We start from the raw sequence: 27,520 nt of genomic DNA on the forward strand, positions 1-27,520 counted from the left end.
TTCATTTCTGATTTTACTTATTTGTGCCTTCTCTCTTTTTTTCTTGGTGAGTCTAGCTAAAGGTTTGTCAATTTTGTTGATCTTTTCAAAGAACCAGCTCTTGGTTTTATTAACTTTTTCTATTGTTTTTTAGTCTCTATTTCATTTATTTCTGCTCTGATTTTTATTATTTCCCTTCTTCTACTGATTTTGGGCTTTGTTTGTTCTTCTTTTTCCAGTTTCTTTAGGTGCATTGTTAGATTGCTTATTTGAGATTTTTCTTGTTTGTTGAGATAGGCCTGTATTGCTATAAACTTCCCTCTTAGAACCACTTTTGCTGTATCCCATAAATTCTGGCATGTCGTATTTTCATTTTCCTTTGTCTCCAGGTATTTTTTGATTTATTCTTTTATTTCTTCGTTGACCCAGTCATTGTTCAGTAGCATTTTGTTTAATCTCCACATATTGTGGCTTTTCTGATTTTCTTCCTAGAGTTGATTTCTAGTTTCATACTGCTGTGGTCAGAAAAGATGCTTGGTATTATTTCAATCTTCTTAAATTTATGTAGACTTGTTTTGTGGCCTAATATGTGATCAATTCTGGAGAATGGTCCATGTGCATTTGAATAGATCGTGTATTCTTCGGTTTTTGGATGGAATGCTCAGAATATATCTACTAATTCCATCTGTTCTAGTGTGTTATTGAAGGCCAATGTTTCCTTCTTCCTCCTCTGCTTGGATGATCTATCCCTTGGTGTAAGTGGAGTGTTAAAGTCCCCTACTATTATTGTGTTATTGTCTATTTCTGTTTTTATGTCTGTTAATAATTGCTTTATATATTTAGGTGCACCTACATTGGGTGTGTTGATATTTACAAGTGTTATATCCTCTTGTTGGATTGTTCCCTTGATCATTATGTAATGACCTTCTTTGTCTCTTTTTACAGTTTTTGTTTTAAAGTCTATTTTGTCTGATATGAGTACTGCTACCCCAGCTTTCTTTTCATTGCCATTTGCATGGAGTATCTTTTTCCCTCCCTTCACTTTCAGTTTGTGAGTGTCTTTAGGTCTAAAGTGTGTCTCTTGTATGCAGCATATGTATGGGTCTTGTTTTTTTATCCAATCAGCCACCGTATGCCTTTTAATTGGAGCATTTAGTCCATTGACGTTTAAAGTAGCTATTGATAAGTATGTACTTACTGCCATTTTTTAACTTTTTTTTCTCAGTGTTTTAGTAGTCCTTCTCTGTTCCTTTCTTCTTCTATACAGAATTGATGGTCTCTTTAGTGTGACCTCTGTCTGAAAGCTCTAGTCTTTAACTCCCCTCCTCCCTCCTTTTATGTTTTTGATATCATATCTAACCTCTTTTTTGTGCATTTGCATCCATTCCCCTCTTATCATGGAAATAGATAATTTTTCCTATTTGTGGTCTTCTCTTTTCCCCTTAAATCAGTCCCTTTAACATTTCTTGTAGCACTGGTTTCTTGGTGACAAACTCCTTTAATTTTTGCTTGTCTGGGAAATTTTTGATCTCTCCTTCCATTTTGAATGATAACCTTGCTGGGTAGAGTATTCTTGGCTGTAAGTTTTTTCATTTTAGCATTTTAAATATAACATGCCATTCTCTTCCAGCCTGTAAGGTTTCTGCTGAGAAGTCAGCTAACAGCATTATGGGGTTTCCTTTGTATGTAACTTCACTTTCTCTTGAGGCTTTTAGGATTCTCTCTTTATCTTTAATTCTGGACATTTTGATTATGACGTGTCTTGATGTGAGCCTCTTTGGGTTTATCTCGTTTTGGGCTCTCTGTGCTTCCTGTCCCTGGATGTCTGTTTCCTTCCTTAGGTTAGGGAAGTTTTCATCTATTATTTCTTGAAATAGATTCTCTGCCCCCTTGTCTCGCTCTTCTCCTTCCGGGACACCTATAACACGGATGTTAGTGCACTTGATGTTGTCCCAGAAGTCCCTTAGGCTGTCCTCACTCTTTTTCATTCTTTTCTCTTTTACCTGTTCAGCTTGGGTAATTTCTTCTAGTCTTTCATCCAGTTCACAGATCCCTTCTTCTGTATCCTCTACTCTGCTTTTGAGTCCCGCTAGTGAATTTTTCATTTCCAGTATTGTATTCTTCATTTCTGATTGGTTCATTTTTATATCTTTCATTTCTTTGTTGACATTCTCACCGAGTTCATCTATTTTTCTCCCCAGATCAGTGAACATCATTAACACTCTTAGTTTGAACCTCAGGTAGGTTGCTCATTTCTGTTTCCCTTAGTTCCTTTTCTGGGGTTTTGTCCTGTTCCCTTACTTGGAATGTATTCCTTTGCCTCCTCATTTTGCCTCTTTCCCTGTGCTTGTGTCTGTGTATTAGGTAGGTCAGCTACGTCTCCTGCTCTTGGATAGGTGACTTTATGTAAGTGATGGCTTAGGAGGCCTGCCGTGTGCTTCCCTCAGTTCTCAATGTTCCAGAGGTGACCCCTATGTGGGCTACGTGTGTCCTTCTGTTGTGGCCTGTTCGCTCTCCCTGTAGGTGCCCGGGGAGGCCGAGTTATGCTCCTGGCCGGCTGTTGTAATGCTCAGCTGCTTGTAGTTGTTGTGGGCCCTTCAGTCTCTTTATCAGGTGTGGGGAGCCCCAGCACAGTTGGCTGCAAGTTCTAATACCACATTTGTGTTGCAGTATTTCTTTTAAGTGAGTAGGCCCCCAGCATGGCAGGTTGTTAGGCTCAGGGCCTTACAATTGCTATAAGCCTTCAGCCTTTAGAATTCTTGTCAGCTCTCTGAGGATTGCAGCTGGGTGGGGCTGGCCTCAGGCACGGGAGCACCCAATTGTTTCAGGCTTTGGAAGGTGGGGCAAACCCCCTATGTGGGTCTTTGAGAAGCACAAGTCTTCTGCAGCTGACAAGCCCTGCCACCCACAGGTCCACACACACAGTCAACACAGTCTTGCCCCGTGTGCATGCCCCAACCTCCCAAAGTGGACCCAGTCTCTCCACGGCGAAGCCCCACACACTCCACTGCTGCCCCATACTCTCCACCCCTCCTTGTGCACGCTCTGCCCCACTGAAGTCGGCTCAGTTGCCAGGCTGCAGAGAATCCAGTCACCAATCTATGCAGGCCCACACGTTGCCTGAGGGCTTGTTGTTGGGTGGGGCCAGTCTCTACGGTGGGCTGCCTGCCCTGGCTGAGCTGGATTAAATCGGTGCTCTAGCAGGTGGGGCTGACCTGGGCTAGCAGGCCTCAGGGAGAACTCCAATGGCATCTGTGTCAGCACGCCCACACCAGGCCACAACAATGGCTGCCGCCAATGTCCCAGTCCCTGGAGAGGTCTCACCCCTCACCGAGATGCACTCAGGGCCTATTAGGTGAGTCTCTTTTCACCAAAGCACTGTGCACCTTTCTTTCTGGTGATTTTAGGTTGCTTTCTGAAACGGGTGAGTTTGTGTGCGGGCCCTTTAAGAGCCGGTTTTAATGTCTTTGTGAACCGGGTTTTCTGGGGGCGCTCCCCAATGCCTTAGTAGCAGGCACAGTCAGATATTATGCCGCTGGTCTCGATTGTGCTGGGTCCACAAAATGCCCACAGCGGGGGCGCTCCCCGGCTCAGGACCCCGCGCCTCCAGGGAGGCTGCGCACCTGTGAGCTGCTCCCGGCGGCCGTGAAGCTGGCGGCTTGTGAAGGCGGCGTTTTTCTCTCCAGAAGGGGGTCTCTGCCTCTTCCACCTCAGTTAGGATTGTCCGTTGTTGCAGGAGTTCCTCTTATCCAGTGTTCAGTTCTGTCTCAGGGGTAATTTTTCCACGAGTAGTTGTAAATTGGCTGTGTCCGCGGGAGGAGGTGAGTTCAGAGTCTGCCTACACCACCATCTTGACTTCTCTCCTTTTTTATTTTTTTATTGCAGGTAATAGTGTAATACAATGAATCCTTTGCAGCACGAGGCGAGGTGTAAATAAATTACTAGTAAATAAGTGATACCTTTGCAGCAGGAAGAAAAATGAACATAGAAGCAGGACGGGGAGGAAGGAGATCTAAATTACTCTGCATGACAAACTAGGCTGGGGATGACGTGGCATTTTCTGGAAACAAGAAGAATAAAGAGATGTGAGATGAGAAAGATAGAAAAAAATTACAGTTACTATGGATAAATTCTCATTGTAGGAAATGTCCATCGGTTTGTAGGAATAGTGAAATCTTATTTTAATATAAGGGTTTTCTGCCCTAAAGAATTCCCCTCTGCCACAGCAGATCTTTAGTAAATTCTGCTACCACAATAGTCTGGAATTAATAACACATAGAGGAAAAGAGGGTTTCCAAAGTGTGACTTGACAGGCAACTGAGATAGGATGGCAGAACCAAGAAAAGAAGTGAGGGTTGTTATCAAATGATAAAGCGAGTGATCACAGGGGCTCATAAGGAAATAACTGTCTCTCAGCATGTGGGATAAGGCTTCAGTTAGTCGTCCCTTCTCTCTGTTCTTTCCTTTTTCTTTGCCTCTCTCTTTACTTTCCCCTCCCTTCCATTTCTTTCTTTTCCTTCCTTCCTTCATTTCCTCTCTTGCTTATTATCTCCCCTCCTTCTCAAAAAGTCTTTGACTATCTTCTAGGTGTCAGAGACTCTGCTAGGCATTCAGGAGTAAAGAAGAGATGGCCAGCTTCTGACATCCCGGAGCTTACATTTTAGTGAAGAACATATGAGAAAATTAAATTAAAAATAAAATGAGTAGAGTGTATGATTAATGCTATAATGAAAATAAGATTTACAGAGAAAGAGTATGTAAGATGGGTGGGGTGGAGTAGGAGTTATTTTTGTTAGGGAACATATTTCCTAAACCATATGAATTAATAACGGAAGCAGTGGAAAGCTCCCTCACTAACTGGAGGAATTTGGGGCATCAAATCTCATTTTAATATTTATTCTCATTATATGGTGTTGAAATTTGGTACAAGAAGGAAAGCAAATGGTTTTATGGTTCTACATTTTCTAGTTGGGCCTTTGTTCCCTTGTAGTCCTATTTAGCTATTCAAAATGTGATACCCTTATGTAAAATCAAATAGAGTAGGTTCTCAAAAACTTTAAAAATGTAAACCTACTTGATTTTTCACAAAAAAAGTAATAATCTCTAAATTAGCCAATTGTCTGTTTCAAATAAATTGATCTTGCTCTCCTTATGACACACTAGAAGAAATTTGCAGAAATCAACCATATTATGGATTGAATTTATGGATTTTAGGTTTTTGGACTATTACTTTCCTTCAACGATACTTTCATTCAATGTATAATTCTTGGGTGTTTTTTATTAAAATTTATTTCAGGAAGTATTTTAATTTTTCCAAATTAGGGATCTGAGCCTATAAAATTAGAAAATTAGCCCTGCCATGAGGAAGACAAGTTTTGAGGATAGTTTCTGGTCTTTTTGGTGAATTGGCCTATGAGTAGCTCATATCTTTCTAGTGACCTTCTTGACTAGTGCTTTTATTATCAGCAGAGAGACAAAAGAAGAAAAGCCAGAATTCAAGGTTTAGTTTTAGACCGTGAACCAGAGCATTACCATTTAGTACTGTGGTTTAAAAAATGATGCAGTGATAATAATTATAGTAATAGCTCCTATTTTCCTACCGTTCAGGCACTTTGCATAAATTTACTTTATTTAATCCTAAAAACCTTACAAGATTAGAATTGTTGAAATTATATGAAATGAGGAAACTAAGGCTTAGAAAAATTAAGTAAAAATATTCACAGCTAGCTTGCGTCAATTAGAGGGAAGTTAATTAGAGGTCAAAAGAAGGAAGTTGGATTAGGTTGACTTTTTGACTCCATGACTCCCAAATTTATTCTCTTTACTTCTATGCCCCAGTATTGCTATCTAGTCAAAGACAACATAGACTAATATACACATAGCCAAGGATCTCATAGGGGCTTCTGCAAGGTAAGTACTCAGAAAATACTGAGTGAGGAAAAGGAGCTATACTATGGTAATCTAATAGGAAACGGGAAGTTAGAGGTACGTAAAAGGAGCTTGTAGATATACTAGGCATAGTCCAAGACATCATATCATTCAATACTCACGGCACCTTCTTGAAAGTAGTTGTTATTATCTCAATTCGCAGATTGGGAGATCAGGTTTAGAGAAGTTAAGTGACTTGACACTTACTAGCTGAGCAAGTGAGCTTGCACAGAGCCTGGGTCTGTACTATGTTTTTAAAAAGGAGAAAATCCAGCCCCTTGTGGAGCTATTAGTATCTAATATGAGCATTTGAGTTAACTCATGTAAAACGGCTATTAGAATAACTAGTGAATAGAAAGCACTTACTAATAATCACACTTCCTGTTATCTATTATTATCGTCACCATCACCTATTACTATTACTCTTTTCTCTTCATCCGCTCAAGGCCTCCTAACAACGTGGCCCTTGTTTCTCTCCAGCAGGAATCATCACCCACTGTGAAATAAAATCTCTCTTTACAGGACAGGAAACATTGCTACCGCAAGTGAAGGATATTAGAGAACAATCTTTAGATATGTGAGAAAAGTGGCATTCAGTAGATTAGAAAGTTGTGGTGGCCATGAACATGTCCTTCTCAGATCTCCAACTACGGGAAGCTTACTTGACTAAAGACCTCAGCTGCTGCCCTCTAAGTTCCTTCACAGCTGTTTTTTTTTTTTTTCTTGGTGAGGAAAATTGGTGCTGAGCTAACATCTGTTGTCAGTCTTCCTCTTTTTGCTTGGGGAAGATTGTCCCTGAGCTAACATCTGTGCCAATCTTCCTCTACTTTATATGTGGGACACCACCACAGCATGGCTTGATGAGCGGTGTGTAGGTCCGCACCTGGGATCTGAACCTGTGAATCCCAGGCCACCAAAGCGGAGCACGTGAACTTAACCACTACACCACCTGGCCAGCCCTCCTTCACAGCTTTTGCATACAGAAACGGTGCTTCCCATGGGCTGCTCCAAGCCAAAGACTGAGTTTGGCAAAGATACTAAGGCAGGCTGGGTGCTGGGAGACACAGGACTCCTCTGACTCACAGCCTTGGCTCCAGGACTCGTCACTGGATTTAGCACAACTTTCTTAGAACAGCACTGCAGTCTAAGACTTTTCTAGACTTTCTTCCCTTCCCTCTTTATTCCACTGCATTGAGGTCTGGTGGTGCATCCAGTATTCCCATCCTTATTTTTCTTTCACAGGACTTTTCCCTAATAAATCTCTTGCAATCTAATCTTCTGCTGACATCTGCTTCCAACAAAAACAAAACGAAAACAAAATAACACACTTGGGCTATTTAGAGACTCCCCAACATCTGGATCTCCATCTCCAGTTAACATCTTTGAACAATTCATTTATTCTTGGGTCTCTACTTTTTCACCAAACTGGAAAAAGACAGGATTGTAGTAGAAGACTCTCTTAATTGCTTTCATTGTATGATTCTAGAACTATCAAATGCTGTCTGTAATATGAATTAACACATTGTTTCTTATATTCCAGTGCTAGATCATAGTGGTGCTAAATGGTTATTCCATGTGTAAATTATTCTTTGATCTAAGAACAAATATTGTTTTATCAAAGAGTAAATATTGCTTTGATTTTTGGCTCATGAATGCCAACATATTGCAACATAACAACAACAAAAAGTATCTTTGAAGATTTGCCATCATTAACACTTCTGATCCAAAACTACTTATATAATTTTAAAGTAAAGCATGAAATGTCTTCCTAATTGGCTTTTTTTCCAAATTAAAAATACTTTAATTAAATGAAATTATACATCCATTATCACCATCAAAAGCTGACTTAAAATTCAACTATTTTCTTCTGTTAGTTTTGAACTAGTGGCAATAGTAGCAAACTTTTAAATCCAATCATGATAAAAAACACAATCTTACTCCAAGGTAGATTGGTTCTTCCTAAGTCAATACTTGATTCTTTGAAGGAACAAAGGTTCTATTATTCACCTAAATGACATATAGATCAAATATAGGATTTTTAATACAGAAGGGAAAGGTTATGGTACTTGTGCTACAACTATAAGAAGCAATAGTTATTGTTTGTCCTTAATTAAGAGGCAAACATTGAGAATCCATCTTTATCAATGGAATGGAACATGAGCCTGAAAACAAGCTAGATTTAATCTAAAATGGAGTGTTGAGATTTTCCAAAATCTTTTACACATTATCTCAGTGTAGGACTATTTTTTATAATCTTGTTCTGAGGCTGTGAGCAACGAGAACTTTAACAAGGATTTAGGGGTGATGATAGGATTTTCTTCTCTTGAAAGATGCCACACTGGGGAAAAAATGCATTAATGGAAAAGAATTTTTGAAACCTCGTTACTTGATAAAATTTTAAAATATGTGTTTAAGACCTTAGTTTTCAAAAGGTTTTAAAACCCGATTTTCAAGGTAATAGTCTTGATATAATGGCATGTTCAACCTTGATATACAAGAACTGAAGCAATGATCATTCCAGATTTTGAGGTATCCCAAATTAAAATGCAATGAAATTGTGCTTGGGCAAAGTTCGTCAATAACATTTATTTAAATCCATTTTAGCTGTCAGACCTACGTTCAAATTTTATTAAAATAATTTACATTTTAAATATTTTCATCACATTGGTGGATTTGTACAAATTTGGGTTCTTTTCAAATGGACCTAAGGAGAAGACAGATGTATCGTTAGTGTCCACAGAAATCAAGTCCAGGAGTAAAACCATGCCTGCTGTCTGGTAGGAATAACCTGCCTAAACTCAATTTGTGATCAGATTAGCTATCAATCCAGTTAGAAAGAAACTAATTGCAAAAATATTAGCCATCTTTCCACATGAAAGTCACATTATGAACACAGGGACATAGTGCCAACATTATTTTGAGGAATTCGTACCATTCCTCAACCCCGGGATGAAAAGCTGAAATATTTAGTACTGCTGTACCAACTCAGTCTCATCTGGCAGATCGCACTTAGATTTCAGCAATTACTATGAACATTTTAAAATTTGATAAAACGCAATGTGGTTGGCCAAGATTCTGTCATTTTCATTTTCAAACTCATTTGTGAAGTACACTAAATCCTCTGTTCCTCGATGAGTAGAGCTGGACTCACTAAATGTTGTTTATGGAGAAGGGTTCCAGTTCAACCAGAATGTTCTTCTTTGCTTATGTACTTCTTGTATACACGACAGTGACTGTTTCTCTCTCTGTCTCTCTCTCTATACATATATATATATATTTGTAAGATATACCGTGTGTGTGTGGGTGTGTGTGAATCCTTTAAAAAATCCAAAACGATTTGTGTTCAAATCCTTCAACTCGTTATTATTGAGCAGATTCTTCATTTAGAAAGCGTCTTTCCTTCCAGATACCAGCTGCATTTTAATTCTAGTAAAAATATTTTACCAATAAAGTAACATAGATTAGAAAGGGTGGACTCCCTTGTTCTTATTTATTTGTGTTTCCATTTGGATGCTTTCAGGTCTTGGTTGTCATTTATTCATTGAAAAAATTTATTTTCTTTTTGAAGGAAGCCTGGCAATGTTCCTGCCAGTCTTTAGCTTTCGTTACTATCTTGCTTTCAAATTTGTCGTGTCCTCCTTGACTTTTGTCTCCCTTTCTTTGTCTTCTTCTTGTCATATGTTCTTTCTTGCTTCCTTTGCTTTTCACTTTCTCCCAATATTGCCAAGTTTTTAGACCAAAGTCCTGCCCCCACACTCTCTTTCAGTCAACTATTTTTACTGCAAACCTGTGCTTTCCCTGCCCTCCACCCCAGGCAATTGTTTTCTGATTTTATGGCTAGAAAAACGCTGAGCCTCTCATTACTGTAGAATATCAGCATATTACAAACTCAGTTATCCATTCCCATGCCATGCTCACTCAAGAAAGCAGAAAACTGCTCTCACATAATACTTCTTGTTGTTGGTAACAGGAGTAGCAGTAGCAGTAGTATTAGCAGTAGTAGTCATGCTAGTAGCAGTAGTAGTAGTATTTACCCATTTGGAGAAACTAGAGAATAAACAGCAAATACTAGAAATTTTCTGAGCAGTTTACAGACATAATTGCAGTTAAAGAAAGCCATAACACCACCTAGTTAAACAAGCCAGTAACCTGGAATCTCTTTAGACTAGAGATTACAAATTGGCCATTGATTGGCCATATTCCATATATAGTTGTGTTTTCTTTTGCCACAAAATTTTTAAAAACTAAATAATCAGAAGTGCTTACAGAAATAATCATTTTTTGGTGGAAACAATAGTATATTTGACAACATTTGGCTCAGATTTCCACATGGCTTCAACTGACACTTGGCTGCTCCCTTTAAGAAGAACCCACAGTCCCTTTTGCTACAGTCTCTACCATTCTTCATCATGTTGTAACTCCTCCACTTCACTCATTCGTATTTTCTCTCCAGGCCCAGTAAGCATTTGAGTTTTTGAAGTCTGTTCAGTTCCTTTATGTTATTCATCACATCTACTTGACTCGCAAGCTCTGCCAATTTTTCCTCTGAATCAGGGCTTGGCAAACTTCTTCTCTAAAGGTCCAGATAGTAAATGTTTTAGGCTTTGCAGACCCTAAGGTGTCTGTTGCAACTTCTCAGCTCTGCTGTTATAGTCCCAAAGCAGCCATAGACAACGTGTAAACATTGGGAATGACTGTATCCTAGTACAGCTTTATTTACAAAAACAGGCGGCAAACTGGATTTGGTCCACAAGCTGTAGTTTGCTTACTCCTGTTCTAGATGTTCATGTGCCAAAGTGTTTTGTCCAGAACATTATATCCATGAAATGCTCTATGAAAACAAACAAACAAAAAGGATCACCTAGAAATGAAATATACACTTATCAAAGGTTTAAGTTATCTGAAAATCTGGTGCTATTGAGAGGCCTTCACTGTGTTTACCTATGGTGTTCCCAAACATATTGGACTCCAAAATCTCTATTTTAAACCTAATAACTCTTATTATCTCAAAGTACAACTTGAACCATGTTTCCAGTAGAAGTCTTGAATTCATCACTTTTCCTTCCTTCGCTGAACAATCTGGTTCAGTTCTTCAGTTCTCTTTCCTTTTCATTTTATTTATATCTTAAAAAATTAATGCATGCATCTAGGAAAAAATTAAGAAGTAATAAGAGATATTTAATAAAAAGCAGATCCCTTCCACCTTAGAGCCCTAATTCCTATCTCAGAGTTAGTTTTGTGGGTACCCTTCTGCTATGTTCTATACGTATACAAGCTCAATGTGAATGTGTGGGTGTGTGTGTGCATTCTTTTCATCTGTTTCTTTCACACAGTCTGAAAAATACTACAAAAAAATCTAGGTGCCATTCAATGTCGTTCTATGACCTAAAGACAGAATCAGAGCTTTTAAGAGAGAAAATATATATAAAGCCTATAATAAGCCGATCATTTCCTCCAGACCTGTTTCCCATCACTTCTCCCTTTAAATCTTTTAGGTTCTATGGATCTCAGTTTTTCTATCTATAAAATGGAAGTGAGAGAGGAAATAATAACACTGTATCATAGTGTTTATTAATAAGGATTAATGGGGTAATGTCTGTACAATATTGAGCATAAATAAGTATTCAATAAATGGTAGCTGGGGAATAATGATGGGAGCAGCAGTGGCTGTATGCAAAATTTGAAAGCCATTGTGCAGTTGAGGTATTACCAACAAGAATGTGATGTTTCCTGGCATTTTGGAGTTTAAAAATTATTTCAAGGCATAATTTCATTTAATCCTCATTCATACACTCACCAGACATTTATTTATCTATTCTCCCAAGCACAATAACTGGAACATAGTGAGAATACAAATGTTAGTCAGTATTGGCAGGGTCACTGATTTCAAGAAACTTGTATTCTAGAATGGGAAACGGATGGTAAATCAACCAACACATAAAGTTGATGATTGTATATTATGGTGAGGATCCTGCAGGTAATAAAGACGGTGTTATAGTACAGGTTAAAGGGTGGTTTGCTACTGAATTTAGAGCTGGGCTATTGCAGCTGTACTCCACGTGGGTATCATTATCTTAAAATACAATACGTCAATGATGGCTCTGGGATTGGGCAACCAAGGTGGCCCTGTTTAACCTTGAGGGCCTCAGAAATATTTCTGGAACATACTTTAACCCGAACCCAGGGGGAAAAAAGGCACCAGAATTCTTATAGAATTTACTTATTTCCTCTAAGTCTTGAGGAACTTAGTGAAAAAAAGATTGGCTTCTACCATAAACTATTGGTGGAAGGATGAAAAGTAGTAATAGAACAAAACAACAGCAAATGGACCTTGGGATAACTTCTTGGTTAGGTGCAATAGCACAAATGGCAAAAACAACTTGTCAAATGCTTTCTTCAACGTTTCTTAAAAGAATTTGGGGGAACAGAATGACAGAAGGTACCGCCACATGTTTTGGAAAGGTTAACTCATCCACTTTTGCTGAGATAGAACGTATATTCGAGGAAGGAGTATGTAGTCAAACAGTTGTCAGAACTTATTAGGTAGAAGATTGGAGCTGTGTAATAAATTTCGGTCACTTTTTTTCTATGGACAGAGGGAAGTCATTGAATCCTTTGGCCCATCTTCTAATAACGCAGACCATTAACTAAAGGAAAAGTTATTTACTATGGAGCTCTTATATTATAAGCATTGCCTATGGGTGCTTTATATACTAAATCTTATTAATCCACATAACAACCACAGGAAGTAAACATTAATATCCCTACATTACAGAAGAAGAAACACCAGCTAAGTCTCTGAGAGAAATATGAAACCATTTCAGGGAACGTGTATTTCAGTCCAGATGTCTACACTTTTCACCACACCTCAGTTTCTTGTGTATACCGGGTTCTTCCCACACATTGATGGAGATTAATATGCTTTCCCACCATCCAGTACCGTGAATGGTTATGTTCTTTGCCTATATAACTCCATTATAGCTGAAATGATGTAGAATCCATTTGAAATCTAAATGGGCTTCACCATGTCTATCTGAACAGGCAACTCAAAACTCTGCGGCTCTCCTGGCTTGTCTCAGGTCCAGACCACAATCTTGTACACAGTGATCAGAGGAGGGGCTGCAGGAGTGTCCATATTGGTAGAGAGCTTTGCTGACAAGAAGAGGAAAGACAGGGTAGAAAGGTTTGCATCAGCAGCCCTGGAGGTGGACATGGGTTGGGGCTGGGATGAATGTGAGCACGCCATGATCTGCCATAACAAAAGCATTTTCAACCGTGGATAGAGTTGTCTCTGAGTAAGGTCAGCAGGGGGTCGCATAATTTTTGTCAGAATGCCGGGTGTTTAAAAGTCAGAAACTTACTTGTGTGGTGTGTGTGTGTGCATGTGTGTGTATGTGTGCATGTGTGTGGTACTCTGCTTGAAATCTTAATTTAAATGAAAAATATCATTACTTTTTTCTTATGTATTTTTGATTGTTTTTTTTTTTTTCCACTGTGAAATGCTTTGCCACTTTCTCTGCCTGGCAACTCCTATTGGCCCTCTAAATTCAGCTCAGTCATCACTTCTTCCATGAAGCCTTCCTGGATGCCACTCATAATCCTCTCCTTGTTGCTTTGTGCATTCCTCTCTTGGTGTGCTTACCACACCGCATTAAATGTTATTTATTTATTCCTCTGCCTGTCTCTCTTTACTCTAAAGCTGCTTGAGGACAGGGTCATTGCCTAATTAATCTCTCTGTCCCCTGTACATAGCACAAGTACTCTTTGATTTGAAGTCAACTGAACAAATGGTAAACGAATATTTGCGATTTAACATATGAAGGCAAAATGGGGTTAATTAGCTAAAAATTCTAGAGAAACATTGGATGAAAAATCAAGTACGGTTCCCCTTCTAAATCCTATTCTTCCCCCTTCCTCTGATTTCCTGGTTTGTGATGAAGGATGTAAAGCTATCAGGGTTTTATGAATCTTGCCACTAGCCTACAAAACCTTTCAAATATGATTCAATTTCATGCAGACAGAGACTCAGAGCAACTTGGCAGTTAACAGCTAATAGCTTTTAAGCGTTTAAGTCAGCCCTAAACATTATTCCAATGAGTTTTTGTGGTTTAATTACCTTAAAATATTAAGTACTCAAAGAGCCCATCAATACAAATACATTTAGAGATATCAAATGCACACTGCTCACAAATACCGCCTTGAAGGTGTCTAATACAGCATCTTATTTTGCCAAAAAAGCATGTAAAAATAGTTTAAGTTTACCTATTTGAGCCTAATGATGTGTGCCATCATTAAGCTGGGAGAAATGTGAATTGAAAATGATTCTCTTAACAGCAAGGAAGAGCTCTACAAAGCAAGAGACAGAGCAATTTCTTCCATATCCTGTTCTTACCCATAGCATGTTAACTTTAAGCAATGTACTTAGCGGTTAAGATCCCAGCCTCTAGATTTCAACAGCTCTGGGTTCAAATCTCACCTCTGCAATTTGTAGAGAAGTTAGGGAATAGGACAATAAGTCTCAGGGAGAATAATAACAATAATTATCCTGCTAAGTTTTTGTGAAGATTTCATGAAATGATATATGTAGAGATGTTAATAATAACAGCTAATGTGTTAGGCATTCTGTTATTTTAAAAAGGCTATTGTGGTTTTGGAGGAGAGGAAAAAAAATGAGCTTGAAGGGTCAGTATCCAATTTTAAGGCTGTAAAAATGGGCCTAATGTCTTCCTTGTGATTTTCCTCATTTGGACTGTAATTAAAGAAACCAAAGGTTGTCAGTTATTTCACGCACTGTTTCCGATATTTTCTTCTGCATAACTCATTTCTATCTTTGAACTCACAATAACTTCATTACTCTTTTCAAGTCAAATCACATCCCAATCTCAACAATTCAAATTGGCCTAAGATCCCACACTAACAAAATGTTAATATTTATGAGTCATGCATTTGGGGTTCAGAGATAGGGAGAGAAACCTTCAGGGAGACAGAAATGAGTTATTGGCCTGCTATAGAATGTGTCATTTGGAAAGGGCTGCATTGTAGGGAAAGATGATTCAAATGCACAATTTCAAGGAGCAGTGCAATCTGGTTTACTAATCTCTCGTTATACTAAGGTGAGGCTGTTGTGAACACTGACTCCTCAATTAGCATTTCGATCCCACAGATGAAACCAGATAATAGGTGCCAGTTTTATTCTCATTATTGAGCCGCTCAACCGTTTGCATTCCTTTCATTAAGCCATTCTTTAAAAAATTAAAAGTAGCAAAGTGTAAAAGAGGACCATTTGAACCATGTAATCATGGACATTATATGTTGGATAATATTTATTTATTTTTAATTTGAAAGTCTCTAAGTGATTTAAGGGAACACCTCATGACCTCTGCAGTCAATTGTCTCCCCTCCTGAGCCATCTCTCCCCAGGCTGCCACTGAGCACATTTCTCTCTTCGCTTTCTATTTTTGCTCCCACACCAGGCAAGCTGATGTCTCCCTTGTGATAAAACTCACTTTTGAGATGGCACCTAAAATCTGTCGATCTTTTTTGTTCTAATGCATGTAAAAGTTTTTGCCCATTAGCTGGTTAGAAAAGGTAGATTTTTTTACGTGAAGGAGCTAACAGGGAAGTTGGATAGGCTAGGAGAAAGCTATAACTTAACATCTGTGAATTGAAACCAGACAAGCCAATTCCCGAAAATAGGCGTATAACCCTTGAGTGAGGGAAACTCCAAATGCTAGTTCAGAGGTTTCAATAAGATTATAATGGGGGATCTTAATTGATATTCAGCTATGGGAAAGGCTCACCTAAAGGAAAGAAAGAATACGTATGAGCTTCTCTGCTCGTTTATCTTAGACCTAGTTAGGTTGAATATGGTTTTGTTCCCACCAGCCAATGCCCTGTTACAAGAAAAATAATAGTCATAAACACCAACAACTTCAGTCCCCCGGATCTGAATGTATCTAGATGGTCTTCTAGGTGTGAGGGGAGGTGAGGCTGCATGTGAGAAACACAAGATTGGTGTGAGAATCAATGAAGTAAAAATCACATAAAAGGCACATGTAAATTATATTGCACAATATAAATCTAAGGTGCCATTAGATTAATAAAATAGTGATTAATTGTGAATCACCAAAGTATGTGTTAGCTTTTAATTGCCCTAATAATGATGATAGTAGAAAGTACTAGGGTAATTATAAACCTGTCTGTATTGTGCTATAGTAGGATAAACATAGCTTTGGAGCAGACAGACTTAAATTAACCCCATGGTTTCATTCTTCTAGCTCCCTGACATTGGACAATGTACTCTACCTCTGTGCAATGTGGATAATAATTTCCATTTCCAGGTTTGTTTTAAGGGTTAGAGATAATGTATCTACAATCTAGCATAGTGCCTGACACATAGATATTTAATATTCAGCAGCAGCGGTGGCGGCAGTCACTGTTGTTATTATAGTCCTTGCTCCAAGAAATTTCCATCATAAAAAGAGAGAATGAATTCCTTTAGAAGTAAAACAGTCAGTCACCCTCCAAAGGGGCATGAGGCAAGGGTGGCAGTGAAGCAGCGTAGTAGACAGACCTACGTCTGGATTCCAGCTGGTTAAGGGAGGTCTGGCAGATGCTACTGATGAGACATGCAGACAGGCACTTATCCTTCAGGGTCCTTTTGGTTATCTGTTTTATAGGACACCTAGAGAAGACATTTCCACTCAGAGGCCCCTTGTTTCATGCAAGCTCATCATTAAATTCTCTTAAAAGCTGATAGTCTCTGCCAGCGTCCCTGGCTTCCATCAGAAGAGAAATAGAAATCAAACTTCCCTGTTGGTTTCATCAGAGAAGGAAACTATTGTGCAATTCCTTAGATCCCTGACCTAGGTGGATCATTGAACCGGCTCTAAGCTTTTGTATGTAAGTTGCTGAATCACTCTAAGTATCAGTTTCCTAATCAGTAAAACGGTGCCAATAATGAAATCTGAAATACAGGGGTACTCCATGCCATTTCACTCTACCTTCACACCAAGTGCCTAACACAGGGTCTTTTTAGGTGAGGTGTTCAGCTTCTGCTCCATCCTCTGCTAGGAAGATCTCATCATGATCAGGTGAAGCTAAGATGATTTCTTTGGTGTTATTCACCTTGCTTCCATTTTCACTATATTCTGTATCATGGTCACCAAGTAAGATCAAACCCTCCCGCCTCCCCTTAATACTAAATAATGGGTCAGCAGTACTGAAACCACCATCATTAGGATTTGTTAATAGTCATACCTCTAAACTCATTAGGAAGGAGTTAAATGGTTTCATCCAAAACAAAATCATGTATCCTCCTACTCCTCATCATTTGTCAAATGTTTTCTACATGGCCATTGCTAGGGTCTGAATGTTTGTGTCTCCTCAAAACTCATACAATGAAACCCTCAGCCCTGAGCTGATGGTATTCGGAGGTAGGGCTTTTGGAAGTTGATTAGGTTATGAAAGTGGAGCCTCATGATTGAGATTGGTGCTCTTATAAAAAAAGTTCCCTAGCCCCTTCCATCATGTGTGGGTGCAACAAGAAGTCTGCACTCTGCTATCCAGAAGACAGCCTTCGCCAGAACTGACCATGCCGACACCCTGATCTCAGACTTCCAGCCTCCAACACTATAAGTAAATTTCTATTGTTTATAAGCCACACAGTCTGTAATATTTTGTTATAGCAGCCCTACAGGAGTAAGCTAGCCATAATTGGGCTATGCTACATACATTATCTCATTTAATCCCTAAAACAACTTTACAAAGTGTTTTCTTTTTTATTTATTTATTTTTATTTTTTATTTTTCAATTATTTTATTGAGGTCATAATGGTTTATAACATTCTGTAATTTCAGGTGTACATTAGTATATATCAGTTTCTGTATAGACTGTATTGTGCTCACCACCAATAGTCTAATTTTTATCCGTCACCATATATATGCGCCCTTTTACCCCTTTTGCCCACCCCCCAACCCCCTTCCCCTCTGGTAACCACTTATCTGTTGTCTTTGTCCATGTGTTTGTTTATCTTCCACATATGAGTGAAATCATATGATGTTTGTCTTCCTTTGTCTGGCTTATTTTGCTTAACATCATACCCTCAAGGTCCATCCATGTTGTTGCAAATGGGATGATTTTGTCTTTTTTATGGCTGAGTAGTATTCCATTGTATGTACCACATCTTCTTTATCCCTTCATCCATTGATGTGCACCCGGGCTGCTTCCACGTCTTGGCCATTGTGAATAATGCTGCAGTGAACATAGGGGTGCATTAAGTCTCTTTGAATTATTGACTTCAAGTTCTTTGGATAAATACCCAGTAGTGGGATAACTGGATTGTATGGTAGTTCTATTTTTAATTTTTTGAGAAATTTTCATACTGTTTTCCATAGTGGCTGCACCAGTTTGTGTTCCCACTGGCAGTGTATGAGGGTTCCCACAAGGTAAGTGTTATTATTATCCTCATTTTATAGATGTGGAAACTGAAGCTTATTTTGGTGAATAATCTGCCCTAAGTTTTACAGCTAACACACAAGAGGCTGGAGTTTGAACCACATTTTATGGTTGTGATGTCTATTTACAATTCTTTATACATTATTCTTACTTAAGGTCATGTGACTAAAACTAAGTGACTTCAAATCATTAGGACATTTTCATACCACATAACTTGGCCATTGATTGCCCATCACTCCAGTGTGACAATGATGAAGCTATTTGTTCATTTTTTTCCCATAAAATGTCCTTATCTCTGAGAAAAGTCCCTGTTCTTATTAGAATCAGCAGTGTAGCAACTATAAACACATCTTCTTATAAGTGTTGATAGTTAATATGTTCCTGAATTGTTTTAATTTATAGTAGGACTGGAGAAATATTATGCACATCAGGCTTATAAATAATGTGACATAAATAACAGCTGCATTTAGTGCCAAAGCAATTATTTTCTTCTGAAGTGATCATTCATGTTTTAGTGAGAACTGGAAATCTGCATCCAGCATTGTCTCCTTACATAATTTGGGTGAGGCTCCTTTACTCAACTGCCTGGACGTTTAATACCTGAAAATAATTAGTTTCTCTTTGAGAATTGTCAAGATCTACCGACGCTTTTTGTTTCTGCCTGGGGTAAGGAGCAAAACTGTGTTTCTGATAATAGTGATATTAATACCTATTTTGCTGTCAGCGCTGTAGGTTTGCTGCAGAGTTGATACAATGAACCTCAAGTGCCTCGTGCTGTACTTGGCTCATTCATGCATTAATTCATTCTGTTATTTGGAGAAAATCTACTATGTGCTGGGCCCTGTGCTACATCCTAGGTACACAGGGGTGGACACAACAGGATCAGACTTAAGCAAAGATCTCAAGAAGATTTTTGTCTAGGGTAAGACAATAAAAAGCGAAAAAATATTTTCCAAATTTCGGTAAGTTCTGTTAAAAATTGAAACCTATGGAAGAAAACAGCTCAAAGATGAGGGACTATGAGGACTTAATTTTAAGCAGGACTCTGAAGCAGTAGAGGCATCCAGGCCAGTGAAGGGCAAAGGTGTGTTCTAGGAAGAGAGAAGAGAATGTGTGATTCTTTGAAGCTGGAAACAATGTGCTATTTTTGAGGAACTGAAAGATGTCCAGTGTAGATTGGATTTAGAGAGCAAAGATGAGTTACAGCTCATGGTGATGTCAACAGAATTCGATGGAAAACAATGAAATTTCACAAAGTTGAGGAACTCTTTCTGGGCCACCTAGCTAATTAGTGATAATCTGAACCCAAGTTTCTATGACTGAAAATCTCAGCTTGTGTCTCATTAAGTCTCTAGAGTCAAAACATTCAATAAAATAATGTAGTAGTAATAATAGCTAAACTGATTTAGGGCTTCTATGTGTTACTCATTCTTCTAATCACTTTTCATGCACCAAAGAACTTAATCCTCACATGAAACCTATGAGGTATTTTAGTCTTTGTGTGAAACTTAATATTATTCCATCATACAAATGTATAGAGGTTAAATAACTTGTCCGTGTCACACAACTACTAAGGGATGGACTTGAATTTCAACCCAGGGCTATATGACACTTTAGAGACTGAACATTTAGTCTTCCTCTTAAGGACAGAATAAAACTTTTTTTTTATTATGAAGTTATTTACAACTTACCAAAATTTCCAAAACAATACAATTTCTTTTTCTCTTGAACTGTTTGAGAGAAAGTTGTCGACTTGATATACCACAACCCCTGAAAACTTGAGCGTGAAATATCTACAGCCAAGACTTCCTCTTACATTACCACAATACAACTATCAAAATCAGAAAATTGAAATTAATACCTTTTTTTGCTAATGCAAGATGTGATTCAAGTTTAATTAATTGTGCCAACAATGGATTTTTTTCATACTTAATTTTGATTTAATATAGAAATTAAGAGAAAACAAGGTAAATTGATATGTAGTGTCACAGAAAGGGGTCCATGATATAAAATTTTAAACACCAAATTGACAAATAACAACACAATTCTATTTTTAAAATTATATATGTATATGTAAATATTTGCATATGCAGGAAAAGAATCCACACTAAACTATTCATAACAGTTACATACAGGGAGAGGGATAGGGGAGACTCTAATTTTATTTTTATTGAGCTAACACTGGCTTATAACATTATACAAGTTTCATGTGAACAACATTATAATTCACCTTTGTGTCTTTTTACCTTTTTTGGCTTGAAGTCTATTTTGTCTGATATGAGTATAGTTACGCTCACTTTCTTTTGGCTACCATTTGCTTGGAGTATCTTCTTCTATCCCTTCACTTTGAACCTATGTTTGTCTTTAGAGCTGAAATGAGTCTCCGGGAAACAGCATATAGTTGGGTCTTGTTTTTTAATCCAGCCAGCCACTCTGTATCTTTTGAATGGTGAATTCAATCTATTTACATTTTTTGTTTTTTAGGAGGTTTTTGGTTGCTCTTTCAATCTCTTTACTAGTGGTTGGTCTAGTAAAGAGATTTTTCTATTCCTTCGTAATTCAGTTTTGGAAGGTTAAATGATTCTAAGAATTTATCCATTTCTTCTAGGTTGTCCAATTTGTTGGCATATAGCTATTCATAGTAGTCTCTTATAATTCTTTATATTTCTATGGTATCCATTGTAACTTCTCCTCTTTCATTTCTGATTTTATTTATTTGAGACTTCTCTCTTTTCTTAGTGAGTCTAGCTAAAGGTTTGTCAATATTTTTTATCTTTTCAAGGAACCAGCTTTTAGTTTTATTGATCTTTTCTAGTGTCTTTTTAGTCTCTATTTCATTTACTTCTGCTCTGATTATTATTTCCTTCTTTCTACCGACTTTGGGCTTCATTTGTTCTTCTGTCTGCCATTTTAGTTGAGTGGTTTTCTATAGTGTTTTTCTCAGTTTCTTCTTTTTTTCTCTTTTGTGTCTCTGCTCCAGATTTTTGTTTTGTGGTTACCATGAGTTTTGTATAGAACATCTCATAGATAAAATAGTCCTTTTTCTGCTGATAGTGTCTTATCTTCATTTTCCTATACAGTTTCCATCCTTTTCCTCTTCCCCTTTTAAGTTTTGTTGTCACAAATTATCCCTTTTTATGTTGTGACTTCATTACCAAATTGAAGTAGCTATAGTTATTTTAATGCTATTTTTTCCTTTTAATCTTTGTGCTATAATTTTTTAACAACCTATTGTGATACAGAGTTGCAATTTTCTTATTCTATTTGTCTCTTTATCACCTTACTCAAAGTTTTGTGTACTATTGCCTTTTCATTTCAGATAGAAGAACTCCTTTCAACATTTCTTGTTAAGGCAGGTCTATTGGTGATGAACTCCTTCAGCTTTTGTTTTTCGGGGAAAGCCTTTATTTCTCCTTCATATCTGAAGGATAACTTTGCTGGATAGAGTATACTTGGCTGACAGTTTTTATCTTTTAATATTTTGAGTATGTCTTTCCACTCTCTCCTTGCCTGTAGTGTTTCTGCTGAGAAATATGCTGATATCCTAATGGGGGTTCCTTTCTAGGTAACTATCTTTTTTTCTCCTTGGCTGCCTTTAAAATTCTTTCTTTATCATTGACTTTTGATGGTTTAATATAATGTCTCTTGGAGGTCTTTTTGCTTTGAGATAATTAGGTGTTCTATCAGCTTTGTGGACTTCTATATCCAGTTTCTTCCCTAGGTTTGGGAAGTTCTCAGCTATTATTTCTTTAAATAAGCTTTCTTCTCCCTTCTCCCTCTGTTTTTCTTCTGGGATACCCATCATCCTTTTGTTGACTTTTCTAATGATGTTGGATAGTTCTCATAGGGTTTCTTCATTTTTTAAAAATCTTAGTTCTTTCTTCTCTTCTGCCTAAATCACTAATTAGCAGACATTTGATCCTGTCCAAAATGTCCATCAAACATTTGGTCTAGGCCAAAAACTCCTTGATATTTGATCCTGTCTAAAACATCCATAAGACATTTGGACCATAAGACATTTGATCCATGCCAAAAAGTCCTTGACATTTGATCCTCTCAAAAATGTCCAGGAGGGGGCTGGCCCCATGGCATAGTTGTTAAGTTCAGTGCACTCTGCTTCAGTGGCCTGGGTTTGCGGGTTCAGATCCCAGGTGCAGACCTACATCACTCATCAGCCATGCTGTGGTGGTGACCCACATACAAAATAGAGGAAGATTGGCACAGATGTTAGCTCAGGGCAAATCTTCCTCAAGTAAAAAAAATAATAATAATAAGGGGAAGACTGGCAACAGATGTTAACTCAGGGCAAATCTTCCTCAGCAAAAAAATAAAAATGTCCATGGGTACATTGGATCTATGTCAAATGGTTTTGGACAGAACCAAATATCAAGAACCTTTCAATGTGGACCCAATGTCTCCATGGATGTTTTGGAGAGGACCAAATATGACCAGACATTAAAGACATTTTGATGTGGACCTAATGTCTCATGAGTGTTTTGGACACAACCAAATTTTAAGGACCTTTTTGTGAGGACTAAATATCTTATGGACCACATGTCTTATGGATGTTTTAGACAGGACCAAATATGAAGGAGTTTTGGGCATGGACCAAACACCTGATGAACATTTTGAGAAGGACCAAATGTTCTGTGTGGGAATCATTTCTTGATTCCTATCTTCAAGCTCACTAATTCTCTCTTCCCCATTGTCTGTTCTATTTCCAATGCTTTCTAATGCATTGTTTATCTCATTTATTGAGTTCTTCAACTCCAGAATCTCTGTTAGGCTCTTTTTTAGAGTTTCAATCATTTTGGTAAACTATTCCTTCTGTTCATTAATTTTATTCATGATTTCAATGAACTGCCTTTTCGAGTTCTCTTGTAGGTCATTGAGTTTCTTCATGATAGATATTTTGGACTCTCTCAGTTATATCACAGTCTTTTGTGACTTTAACTTTGGTTTCTGGAGAAGTGTCATTTTCTTTTTGTGATATTGTGATACTGTGGTTTTTCATAGTGCTTGCTGAGTTGTTCCTCTGCTGGTGCATTTGAAGTAGCAAACACTTCTTATTTAGGTAAAGCTTTGTTTACTTTAATTCTAATAGATCAATAGGTTGGTAATTAGGGGACCTTTTTTGTTTTTCAGTAGATGGTACTATAGTACAAATTTTTGGTTTCTCTTACCAGAGCTGCCTTTGGCTATATTTCAGAACTGGTACTTTCCACCACCCATTGCCTCTGCCAGAGGTGTCACCAGTGCCCTCTTTGTCACTGCTTGTGCCTCCAGGGTCGCTAGTGCCCTACTGTGGTTACTAGCATTGCTGTGGACACTGGCATTGCTGTTGGGGGCAGCAGGATGGCAGGTCTCTCCACCACATCTGGGTCATGGACACTGCTGCCACAGGGTGGGGGTTGGGGGAACCTGGGGTCACAGGCATCTTTGATGCATCCAAAGTTGTCGAGTTCATGGGTGCTGCTGCTGCAGGCAAGGGAGCTAGAGTTGCAGGCACCACCATGGCTGGAGGGACCCGGTTTGTAGGCCTCTCCACCACTGTAGCCGGGAGGCCAGACTTGTGTGCTCTGCCTCCACTGTCGCTACCAGGTTCCCTGGGGCTTCAAGCTCAGCCATCATGGCCAGGGAGCCAGGATCATGGGCACTGCCTTTGCTGTTCCCTGAGTTCTGCTTCCTCTGTGTGTTCCAATCCACTCACCTTCAGATGTACAGATATGTGGTTTCTGTGGCATTCTAGTGTGTTGGGCAGAGTAACATTTGTTGAGTTTTGGATGTTGTACTAGTTGTAGATTGAAGGGGATAGACAAAGGGAGCATCTCACACCACCATAATGCTGATATCACTACCACCAATAATGTCTATAGGAAAAGGATCCCAGTCCAGGATCATACATTGCATTTAGTTGTCATGTCTGTTTAGTCTCCTTCAATCTGTAGAATTTCCCATTCTTTGCTCGATTTTCATGACCTTGTTGCTTTGGAAGATTAAAAGCCAGTTGTTTTATAGAATCTCTCCCAATTTGGGTTTATCTCATATTTCCTTGTTATTAGATTCACGTTGTACAATGTTTGGGGCAGGAATACAACAAAAATATTGCTGTCTTGCCATTCTCTCCTATCAAGTGATGTGCAATTTCAATTTGTCATAATTTTGAAGATAATAATGTTGATCACTTCATTAAAGTGGGGTCTGTGAGGCTTTCCACACTGTTTGAACTTTAAAATCCTGTGTTGGGCTTCTGGTGTCACTCATGACACTCCTGCAGAATTCCCTCCTCTACTCATTTGAGCTCTGACTTCCTGTGCCAGACCACCGCTGCTACCCCCCCATACTCACCTCTGTGGGGTGTCCCTCACATCCACTTGGGCTCTGACCTTCCTAAACCTACCTTATTCAGTCCCACCTAATGGCTGTTGGACAGAATTCTAAAGGAAGGAAGAAGAAACGAAGGGAGGAAGGAAAGGAGGAATGGAGGGAGGAAGAAAGGGAGGAAGGCCAAAGGATAACTTTTCATTTAAAATAAAAGACATAGAGAAATCAATTGCCTTCATTTGAGAAAAGTGTTCATAGTGATGCTAGCAGAAATAAAGTTGAACCCAATGCTCTTTCTCATGGTACTCCACAGAAATTATTGCCCATGCCCAAAACAACAATAACAAAGGCATTGCATCATCTGTATTTGCTTCTTTTAACCAAATATAATTAGGAAATGCTCCATGTACAGTCAAAGAATACTCATTATTAGCAAAAGAGCCTATATATATTTGTTACTATCTCTTAGTCTACATCTTCTTATCTGCTCTACAGTTGTCTAATCACTGCTCTCAGCAACTTAGGTATTTTCTTAGTGAAAGAGGCTGTCATTAATCATTATTTATCCAAGTTCTTTTTCTGTCTATTCTGGACCATATAAATATGAAACTGGAGAATGTAATTCTACTTCCCTCACTTTTATACTATAATGCTTTTAACATCTGTCTCGAAGCCCCTGTCCATGAAAGCAACAAGCATAGTGGTTGTGAGAGCTTCAGCCTCTTTATCTCTAAAATGAGTACGATTTGATGAAAGCAATTATTGTTGCAAAGCCTAAATGAAATAACCTAAGTAAAGTGTTTAGCATGGTTTACGGACTACAAAGCACAGACTTAAATTTATCAAATGCTTCTCATACCTGACAGCTGCTCTCCTTTGTACTCAATAGTAATTTGTTAATTTCTCTCATACCGAAAGTTGTGTTCTATTTGTGAATCACACGGAGATCATCCCTCCTGAGCCGGGACCTTCTTAAGGGCAAGAATCACTTCTCATTGCTATATCCTCAGCACTTAGCAAAGTTGCTTGTAACATAAAAGATGCGTAATGTATATGTTGATTCAAGGATGGTGGTTGGTAGAATTGTGGAATGGTTAGATGGAGGTATAAAAGAATGAAAGAATAAATGCATGAAAGGGTAAGTGGAGAAAAGAACAAACAATTATAACAAGATTAGGAGTAAGGGACTCGATATTTATTGAACATTCATCATTTGCTAAACAATTAATTGGCTATTTTACGTATATTATGTTATTAATACCCCATCGGGTTATTATGTTATAGAAGAGAAAAATAAAGGTGAAGAAACTAAAAAAACAAAAACAAACATAGTCCATACTTTCAACTTTACCAAAAGAGCTTTACAAATGTTCTTTCTGCTTCGATAGGACATGTAGTAGACTCTTTCTATTCAAAATAAGATAGAAATATTTTCTATTTACCCAGAAGATTGGATTGTGCAATTAAGAAAACTGAGCATAGTCTAGACTGTTAAGGTAGAAAAATTGCACAATTAGAAAAAAAAAGATGAAAGGTTGGTGAGCATTTCTAAATACAAAAAGCCTGTGGTCATCTCTAGAAGAGACACAATTTTCTTTATTTTCTATTTCTGGATTCAATACAATAATGTCAAAGATGAAGAATTAAACCTATACAACATCTTTAGAGGATAACTCTGAGGGATTGTGTGGACAAAGAATTTACAGGCTTATACAGATCACCAGTTCAATATCATTTATAATTTCTTGGTAAAAGTTCATGCCTGTGAGTAGGATGTTGTAAACTAAAATATGAGGAAATGGAGCTTACAGTAGACGAGTGGTTAAAGTAGTCCCAAAAGGAAAATCACTTATATAGTAGCACATTCATATTGCAATATTTGTGGAATATGACAGCAGTCTAGAATCTGCATCTAGGATGTAGTTCTAGGTATTTGGGAGGGAAAGTCAATGATCTATGTTGCCTGACCTCCAGTGTCTCCTCGTCTATAGAGGTGAAGTTTCTTGGAAAATAAATACATAGTTTCAGAGATGTGATAAATGTTTGTGTAGCAGAAAGAGATGCTAGTGGAGGACTGAGAATATAACCCTTAATGGGCTGAATGAGTTAGTGATGGTTCTCTAAAATAAGTGGCATTTTATTTCGTTCATGAAAGATGAGTGGAAGATGAATGGAAATCTGCCGGATGGATAAGATGAGGCATATTCTGAGCGAGAAAACCACAATAAGATGTACAAACACTCACTTAGGACTTCAATGGTTCCTTATGGCTCTAATGGTTCCATATGGCTCTAAGGCTCAAATACAAAGATTCACGTTGGAGAATGACAGTTGAGGCTGGGGAAACTGAGGTAGGCTGGGATCAGAGCACGAGCCATAAAAATGAATGCACAAAATCACATCTTTGTCCTATTGGTTGTCATTTTGGAGCCTCATCAAATTATATCTCAATATTTTATGTTTGTAAATATAAATTGTATATATACTATATATTTAGAGATAACTTCCAAATATATACATATATATGCACATACATACACAATGCATGTATACATACATTTATGTACTTTTGAAGTACAAGTTACAAGCTACAAATTTATCAATTAGTACTGCATGCAAAAGAGTGAGCTTAGTAAGTTTTTCCTTGTTCCTTTTTAAAGTTTTTGCTGTTTCCTTTCACAGGAATAGTCACATTTTGGTTCCTCCTGACTGATATTATTCTTTCTTATTTAGTTTTTGTACCGTACTGAAAACTTGAATAAATGATAAAGAACTTCTTGTACCCTTCCTTACTGAGTCCTGGTGAGGAGTGACTTTAATAGGACTAGGAAAA

This window comes from Diceros bicornis, chromosome 32 (assembly GCF_020826845.1).
Source record: "Diceros bicornis minor isolate mBicDic1 chromosome 32, mDicBic1.mat.cur, whole genome shotgun sequence".
NCBI classification, from domain to species: Eukaryota; Metazoa; Chordata; class Mammalia; order Perissodactyla; family Rhinocerotidae; genus Diceros; species Diceros bicornis.